This window comes from Notolepis coatsorum (assembly GCF_963971535.1).
Source record: "Notolepis coatsorum genome assembly, chromosome: 1".
Classification (NCBI taxonomy): domain Eukaryota; kingdom Metazoa; phylum Chordata; class Actinopteri; order Aulopiformes; family Paralepididae; genus Notolepis; species Notolepis coatsorum.
In genome coordinates, this window is record NC_140165.1 from 88,491,330 (window position 1) to 88,501,242 (window position 9,913).

A 9,913-nucleotide genomic window follows, 5' to 3' on the forward strand; every position below is an offset into this window, starting at 1 on the left:
TGACCGCCTTGGAAGGCGAGGGAGATCAGAGTACCAGTCCCCAGGTTAGTAAATCCTGGGCCCCATCCACTCCAGCTGCAAGCCCTCCAGTACGACGTTCCTGGCCAAAGACGGGGGTACTTATAGGTCCAACACTATAGTATCCTACTACCCAGTGCCTGTGTACTACTACTCCCACAAGCAGGGATAATCCACCCTTCTACACTCGTATAAAAGCACAGGCCTGATTAGGTATTAATTGATAGACATTAGGCCCCCATCTGAGAAGGTTCTTATCAGGTATGATTAAGACCAGAATTCCACAACTGTCCGGAGATAACAGTGAAACTGATCCAAATAGTCCCTCGACTCTTATACAGTATGTGCTTTCATTGGTCTAACTTCTAATAGAATATTAGTGAAATTAAACTATTCCTGATTTAATTTTTTTCCTGGGAACCCCTGGGGGCCTCCACACTGAGAACCACAGCTACTGTATATATAGAAAACATGGGGTCCCTGGCCTCCACACTGAGAACCACAGCTACTGTATAGAGAACATGGGGTCCCTGGCCTCCACACTGAGAACCACAGCTACTGTATAGAGAACATGGGGTCCCTGGCCTCCACACTGAGAACCACAGCTGTATAGAGAACATGGGGTCCCCGGCCTCCACACTGAGAACCACAGCTACTGTATATAGAGAACATGGGGTCCCCGGCCTCCACACTGAGAACCACAGCTACTGTATATAGAGAACATGGGGTCCCTGGCCTCCACACTGAGAACCACAGCTACTGTATAGAGAACATGGGGTACCTGGCCTCCACACTGAGAACCACAGCTACTGTATAGAGCAGGGGTTCCCAAACTTTTCAGGCCGGGACCCAGAAAATAAGGCGTCAGAGAGCCGCGGCCCAATGCACATCGTCAGGCTTTTTTATAATTTTTTTTGCCAGGCGACCGATTTTTTAAGCCAAATATCACTTCAATCCTATTAAGTTAGTTCAAGTTAGTTATTCATTTATATGTGCTATTTATGAGAGGGCTAACTTGTTGCAAAATAATAATGATAATAATAATAGCCTCATTAAAATACTATTGTTGCTTCGGTTGTTTTCAGCGTTTTATGTGCATAATCTGTTATTTAGTTTGAAATGTTCGTTGAAATAAGTAGTTTTTTAATTTTTGTTTATTTATTAAGTTAATATAAAACCATATAGTCACATTTTAGAATACAATAGAATATAATTTTAGAATACAACTAGAAACACTGTCCTGGCCTGCTTCTAAGTTCAGTGTCCTGACAAAAAAATTAAAAAATAAATAAGAAAAAATATTTTTTTATTTTTTATTTTTTATTTTTTTTAAATCATCTCGCGCCCTCCCGTGGCTGCTCGCGGCCCACCTTTGGGTCGCGACCCCGACTTTGGGAACCGAGAACATGGGGTCCCTGGCCTCCACACTGAGAACCACAGCTACTGTATAGAGAACATGGATACATATCAGTGCCAGCTCCACACGTTTAGAGACTCCCTCCAGAAGCATTTTAAACAATTTCTTTTTGTGATCAAATCTTAAAATCTTCCATTTTTCAAACATGAAACAACACAACTCACAACACAATAATAACAATAATACATAAAAGACATCCAAAAATATAAACTAACACAACAATGATTAGACAATAAATTAGACAGATTATACATTTAACACCCCAAGCCCCCTCCCTCACCAACCATCGCAGCCACGATCCCCAACCCTCGAGAGCCCCTAGTCCGGCACCCCAGCAAGTCAGAGCATCATGCCTCTTTAACACCCCGACCCGCCGAGGGCCGGAAACCAAGGGCCCCCCCATCCCGAGCCTGTGACCCTCCGACACAATCAAGGGGACCCAGAACACATACATAACCAGTTAAAATAAGTTGTCACAAAGTATAAGGAAAATAAAACATTTACTATAAAACGGGCTTCCTGAGCCCCCTCCATCTACAGGCCCGGCAGCCGCGAACCCCAACCCCGGAGGACCCGGAGTCCGGCGCCCCCGTTGGCCAAAGCATCACGCCTCTTTAATGCCTCGACCCGCAGAGACCCCGAACCACGGCCCCCCCCAGTCCGAGCCCACGACCACCAGACTCACAGCCAAAGGGGGCCCAGAAAATATACATAATTAAAATTACAAAAAAAAAAAAAAAAAAGTGGACAATGGCACTCGCTCGCTCTTCAAGGTCAGTATGGTCAGAGAGAAAATCTCTGATAGCTGAGAGGTAACATTTTCCCAGAAGATCTCAACAGGAGAGCACTCCCAGTACATGCATATATGTTCCAATGGCACCGTTTGGACACAAGGTACATCGAGAGTCAGGTCTGAGACCCATTAGGTTCAATCGCCTGGGGGTCAAATAAGTCCTATCAACAAAATTTAGATGAATCTGTTGGTGATCTGGGTTGCGTGATGATAGCCTAATATTTTCCCAGACTGCATCCCAATCAAAATCTATATCCAACTCAGGGATATCCTTTCTCCAAATCGTATCTAGGGGTAGGTCCTTATATGAGGACATAAGTAAGTGCCGATAAAAGTCAGAGATGAAGCCTCTCGATGTCTCCCTGTCATAAAAGAATTTGTGAAACCGGTGTCGCTATAGTGGAACGTCCCATGGAACGCCATGAGCCTTCAGAGCTGCTCTCATTTGTAAATAAAAGAAAAAGGAGTTTCCGGGGAGATCATATCTGTTGGATAGATCCTGGAAAGCTCGGAGACCAGAGTCATCGAAGATATCCCCCAATGTATGGATGCCTTTCCCTTCCAATCTAGGGTATCTAATGGGTTGTTGTCCAATAAGGAGTAAATTGTTATTGAATAGTGGGGAATGCGTGTGCCATTTATGGCGGTTAGTGCGCGCTTTCTGGGTGTCACGCCAAATCTGGATCTGGATGTGTGATAAGAGGGCCAAATCGTAATTTGCATTGCTTAATTGAAATGTTGGTATACACAATATCTTGAAGTCTATGTGGGGACACCATCTTCTCCTCCAATGGTCGCCAGGACACGGCTGCTTGAGCGTCAAACCAAGTGATGAGAGGTCTCAAAGAGTAAGCTTGAAAATAATATTTGAAGTCTGGAAATGCTAAACCCAGTCGAGTTTACTCCTCTGTGCAGTGGATCTCTTTAAGCACGGACGTTTGTTGTTCCAGATGAATTTATATGGAGCAGAGTGCAGTTTTTGCCAGTAACCAACAGGAGGAGATAACGGTAGCATGGAACTGATAAAGTTAATTCTCATCTTAATTATTGAGGCACGGGCCTGTAATGAGTTTTTTAACTTGGACCACCTGTTGAAATCATTCGTAATCCTGTCACCCAAGCTGGAGTAGTTATACTTTACTGTCTGGCTAATAGTGGGGAATATTTCAATCCCAAGACACTTAAAGTGCTCTACCATGAGTATGTTTGCTGGGAGGATGGTTGCCTTCGCAGTCTCATTGAGTGGAAGGAAGGCTGATTTTGGCCAGTTGATCTTAAAGGGGAACTATTTTACTATTTCTTTCACTATTTGGGCACTTTTACACAATTCCTGTGAGTCTATGGAACACCTCTGTAATATATATATTTTTTTTATTCATTGTTTTGTATTTCTAATCAAGTCCTCAAAAACAGCATTTTTCTACCTCAAGATTTCTAGCTGTTTTGCAGCCGCAGCTGCAGGTGCCACCTAAACCACTGTGCACCGTCGGCCCCGCCTGAACATTAACATGCAGCAGTGACTATATGACATCACATATAGGCACATTTTCAAACGACTCAGTTCAGTGAGGGTGAATATTGTGAGAGGAGAATTGGAAGAATGCGCCAATATGAGAATTTTGAGACATAGATCATATTAATATAAGTTCACATAACTAGGAAACAATGCTAAACACTCAAAAAGGCCATTTATAAGATAGTTCCCCTTTAAATCCAGATAGACTGCCAAAATCATCTATTACTTGGAGAAGATGAGGTAGAGAGACGGCGGGGTTCTGCATAAATAGGAGTACATCATCTGCGTATAAGCTGATATGGTGATGTGTGCCCTTAATTGACACAGGGGATATAATCTGGGATTGTCTTATGCACTGAGCTAGAGGTTCGAGTGATAAAGCAAAGAGTCCGGGACTAAGAGGACAACCCTGTCTAGAAGAGCGCGAGACAGAAAAGAGTGGCGAGCAGAGTTTCCCTGTTAAGATCATGGCCGAGGGCCCTGTGTAGAGAACTTTGATCATGTGAATGAACCCCTCACCTAACCCCATCCTTCTAAGGACTGCCCACAAATAAGACCACTCCAATCTGTCAAAGGCCTTCATCGCGTCTAAGGACATGACAGCCGTAGGGGTTGCGACATCCTTGCTGGCATCAATCACGTGCAGTAACCGTCTGATATTATCCGTGATCAGTCGGCCTCTTATAAAGCCAGTCTGATCAGGGTCAACCAGAGATGTCATATGCTTTTGAAGTCGGATGGCTAGCACCTTGGCATAAATAGCTTGAGATCGGCTCCGAGGAGACTTAAGGGTCTATAGCTGCCACATTCGGTGGGATCCTTATCTTTCTTGAGTAGGACAGATATAAGTGCCATATTGACATCCCTGGAAAAATTGTGTAAAATCATTGAGAGTAATAAGGGACCGAGTACATCCCAGAACGCAATATAGAGTTCCGGTGGAATGCCGTCCCAACCAGGAGCCTTGCCCCGCTGCATGTCAGCAATCGCCTCCCTGAGCTCATCTAGTGTGATAGGTTCAGCTAACCGTTTAGCGTCATCCTCTGAGATTTGTGGTAAGTTAATTTGACTAAGATAGTCTTCCAGCTTGGTATGATCATAGACCACTTCTGACTCGTACAGGTTGGAATAAAACGAGCTAAATGTATCGTTGATTTTGTTGGGGTTGGTGGTTATCTCCCCCTGTTGGTTCTTAATGGCAGGGATATCCGCAAATTGTTCACTGGCCCGTATCTTCATAGCTAGTAGGTGACTAGGTCTAGAGCCATGAGCGTAGTAGTGTTGTCTTGTTCTGTGCATTTGAAATTCAGACTGTTGTCTTAAAATGGAGTTAATCTCCTTTTTCACCACCTTAATTTGGAGCTCCAGTCGGCTAGAGTAGTTGTGCTGCATAGAAGACATCATTGTTTTATGAAGCTCTTCCAATTCTACCAACTTGGAGAGACGACCCTTGCGGAGATTGGAAGCAAATAGAGTGGTGTTACTTCTAATAAACCCCTTAACCGAATTCTATAAAATGCTGGGGTCCTGTACCGATCCAGCATTAAACTGCAAGAATTCAATGAGCTTCTCCTTAAATTGTAGGTTGAATTCATCATTCTTCAGCAGCGTTGAGTTAAAGCGCCATCTAGGGGCACGGGACGTTATTTTACTGAGTGAACCCTTAAGGAGGATGTATTTGTGGTCTGACAGTGCAATGAGCCTCAAGTCAACGTCAAAGCTATCGAATAGCCTAGAGCAGTGGTCACCAACCCGTCGATCTTGATCGACTGGTCGATCTTTGAGACTGTCCCTGTAGATATTTCCATGAAAAAAAAAAAAAAAACATCTGACAGTCCACATTACAGTTCTACCTTTGTTTTGATGTGAAAAGTGATGCTGCACTTAGCACTGACTGAGAAAGTACACATACAGTTCTACTTTTGTTTTGATGTGAAAATGATGCTGCACTTAGCACTGACTGCACTTAGCACTGACTGAGAAAGTACACATTACAGTTCTACTTTATAAAATGCTAATTGTAAATATGTTTGTCAATGTTAATAATATGAGAAAGTCCACATTACAGTTCTACTTTTGTTTTGATGTGAAAAGTGATGCTGCATAAGATGACTGCACTTAGCACTGACTGAGAAAGTACATAATACTTCTACTTTGACATTTTAATGTTGGACCAAAGCATTGCATGTAATTAGAATACAGGCAAATAAAAGTCATTTAGTTTAAAGTACAATCTTGGCTGTCTTTTTATCTCAACGCTTCAATAGGTAGATCTTGCCTTCACCAAAAAAAAAAAAGGTGATCTTGGGCTTAAAAAGGTTGGTGACCACTGGCCTAGAGGAAGAAAAAACATAATCAATTCTGGAAGAAGTTTTATGTCTTGCGGAGAAAAAAGAGTAGTCTCGCGCGGTTGGGTTGAGTAACCGCCACATATCAATAACCCCTGTGTCCCTAGACCAGCCACGTAGGGCCGCGGTCGCTTGCATCTGATCGTGGGTTTCAGCATTACTGGACTTATCAATCAATGGATCCCAAATGGCATTGAAATCAGCACCCACTATAAATGAGTACTCAGGTAGTTTCAACATCTCTGTAGTGAGTACAGTATAAACGTTAGCATCATACACATTAGGGGCATATGCGGCTATCAGAGCAATTTTCCTGTTAGAGTATTCCATCTTATTTTAAACCATTATTAATATTGAATAACAATTTGTATCAATTAATGAATGAATCATTGCATTTATATAGTGCTTTTCTAGACACTCAAAGCACTTTACAATGTAGAGCGGAAAGGGCCTCCTTCACCACTAACATAGTAGGACCAAACACTGCAGGCCTCGTGGCTCAAGGGCCGCAGGGCTCTTTCTGATGTCATCTCGCCGCAGTTTGATGCACTGGTGTGGATGAGCCATTAGTGTGACATCATGCTGTGCACCTTTTAACCCCAAACAATCCCTCGTCCTCCGCTGTCATCACTGTGCCACCGCAGCGCGGGGAGGGTTACGTTACAACTGCTGGAGCGCAACACAACTACCCCCATTGAAAAGAAACAACTACCTCCATTCAAAAGAAGCAACTATCTCCATTCAAAAGAAACAACTAACCCCATTGAAAAGAAACAACTACCCCTCATTCAAAAGAAGCAACTACCTCCATTAAAAAGAAACAACTATACCCCCATTCAAAGAAGCAACTATCTCCATTCAAAAGAAACTACTACCCCCATTCAAAATAAGCAACTACCCCTCATTCAAAAGAAGCAACTACCCCCATTCAAAATAAACAACTACCCCCATTCAAAGAAACAACTACCTCAATTCAAAATAAGCAACTGCCCCAAGATACAACTATACCTCCATTCAAAAGAAGGGCAAACTTGTGTTTTGATTCCATACACTGGCACCACACACACACACCGGCTGAAAGGTTCAGGTTTTTCCATTGTTCAATACACTACTGAGAATGTCTCAGCAGATTCTCTACACCTTTGCCCTCATAAAAAATCCAAGGATCTATTAATATGCAAATTGGCAACAAGCACCCATTGATATCAACCAGGAATTCCAAGTCAGCTCTCTCTCTGTGTAGCTGAAGAAAGAGCTACCTTGTTGTTAGCATGGCCAGGAGATCATTTGAGGTAGGGTTCTTATAGAATTCTACGGTTTATCACCATAACATTTAAAAATGTATATATATAAACAGGCAAACACCCTGGAGACTGAATGGTCCTTTAAGTGAACTAAATGACTACAGACTCGTCGCCCTGACCTCTGTGGTGATGAAGTCTTTTGAGCGCCTTGTGCTTACACACCTCAAAATAATAACAGACCCTCTCCTGGACCCCCTGCAGTTCGCCTACAGAGCCAACAGGTCTGTAGACGATGCTGTCAACATGGCACTCCACTTTGTCCTCCAGCATCTGGACTCTGCAGGAACCTATGCCAGGATCCTGTTTGTGGATTTCAGCTCGGCGTTCAACACAGTCATCCCGGCCCTGCTACAGGACAAGCTCTCCCAGCTGAGCGTGCCTGACTCCACCTGTAGGTGGATCACAGACTTCCTGTCTGACAGGAAGCAGCATGTGAGACTGGGAAAACCCCCCTCAGACTCCCAGATTATCAGCACAGGTTCCCCCCAAGGCTGTGCCTTCAGACACAGAGATAAAGATAACCCAACAGCCAGCGTTGTAGAACAAAACCCCATTGGAATGCATTGCAGTAAAACACATTCATTGTCAATGGTATCATGCAATGGGTGATGGGAAATTCAAAGTAGGAGAAGGATGGAGGGAGGGAGTGCGCAGTCAGATCTCAGCTTAAAAAAATATGTAACAGATTGGTTCCAATTGGGCATTTGCTTGAGGATAATACTTAAAAATGCATAGCAGAAATGTTTTATATTTTCTGTTCATACGCCTCTTCTCTTCTCCCTCTATACCAACAGCTGCACCTCCAGTCACCAGTCCGTCAAGCTCCTGAAGTTTGCGGACGACACCACCCTCATTGGACTCATCTCTGGAGGGGATGAGTCCGCATACAGGTGGGAGATTGACCATCTGCTGACCTGGTGCAGCCAGAACAATCTGGAGCTCAACGCTCTCAAGACACTGGAGATGGTTGTGGATTACAGAAGGAACCCAGCCCCACTCAACCCCATCACCCTGTGTGACTCCCCAGTGGACACTGTGGAGTCCTTCCGATTCTTGGGAAGAATCAGCTCCCTCCTCAAGAAAGCACAGCAGAGGATATACTTCCTGCGGCAGCTGAAAAAATTCAACCTGCCAAAGCCGATGATGGTGCACTTTTACACAGCCATCATTGAGTCCATCCTCACCTCCTCCATCACAGTATGGTATGCTGCAGCCACGGCCAAGGACAAAGGCAGGCTGCAGCGTGTCATCCACCCTGCTGAGGAGGTGATTGGCTGCAATCTGCCATCCCTCCAGGACCTGTACGCCTCCAGAACCCTGAAGCGTGCAGGTAAGATTGTGGCCGACCCCTACCACCCTGGCCACAACCTGTTTGAGTCACTCCCCTCTGGGAGGAGGCTGCGGTCCATCAGGGCCACTGGCACTTTGGCAACCACTAGTGGCTCGGGTGTGCATATTCTGTAATACAATATATATCTCGAATTAAAGCCCCATTTGTTGTCTGTCGATAGCCCTTTCAGACAAATTCCGTTCTGTGGTTCTCGAGTTACATGCCGATATTTGAGGCTTGCGCAAAGTACACGGTATTGCACAAATACTACTCCCGACTCTTGGGGCTCTAGTTCCGTAAATCATTTGGCGATCTCGGAGATTATTGGACAGGGTTGTAGCCAATGAGTGTGGCTTTCCAATGATACCCCACCTGGGGATGTACGTGAATCAGGGATCTAGGTGAAAAGTTACGAGCGAAAACAGGAAGAGAAAAAACGCAGAATGAATTGAAGTCTATGAGAAAACAGAGCTTTTCTTTTGTACACACATTTACCAAAATCACGCCTAATCACTCATTTCTGAACGGATCTTTTTCTATTTTTCTCCCATCCCAATTTTGTATCGTCCAATTCAACCCTCCCCTGTCTCGAAAGCTGTTTCATGCCTCCCACAAGCCGGCTGCAATGTGGACGAAGTCATACATAGCACGAGTCCCCTCCGATACTCGAGGTAGCAGCCGTCGCATCTTTCCACCTGCGCGGCTCGATCTTTCAGCGTCAGGGGTCTGGGCTTTGGAGGGGCCCCGCCCCTGTCGCTTCCTGATTCTACTGCGCAGGCGCACCAACCGACCTGTAGGAGTCGCTGTCCACAACGCCTGATCCCCACCCATCAGTTTCCCACCCCTTAATACTGCCAATGTGTATTAGTGCAGACGACCAGCTAAACTGAAAGCAATGTGGAGCGCTGGGCTCGAACAGGGAGGCGAACCTGTTCGAGCCCAGTCTCCAGTATTCGTGGTGAGCGCCTTGCCCACTGCACCATGTAGCCGCACTATTTCTGAACGGATCTTTATGAAATTTGGACATGTACTACATAAGACTTCAGGCTATGGATATTTTCTTTTAAGCCATATGAATTTCTGGGGAAATACTACTTCTGGACTACTAACTACTACAGAAAAACTTGAGTAACACGTTTTTCTACAACTCAAGTTCAGACCTATGTTACTCTATTTCATTACCACTA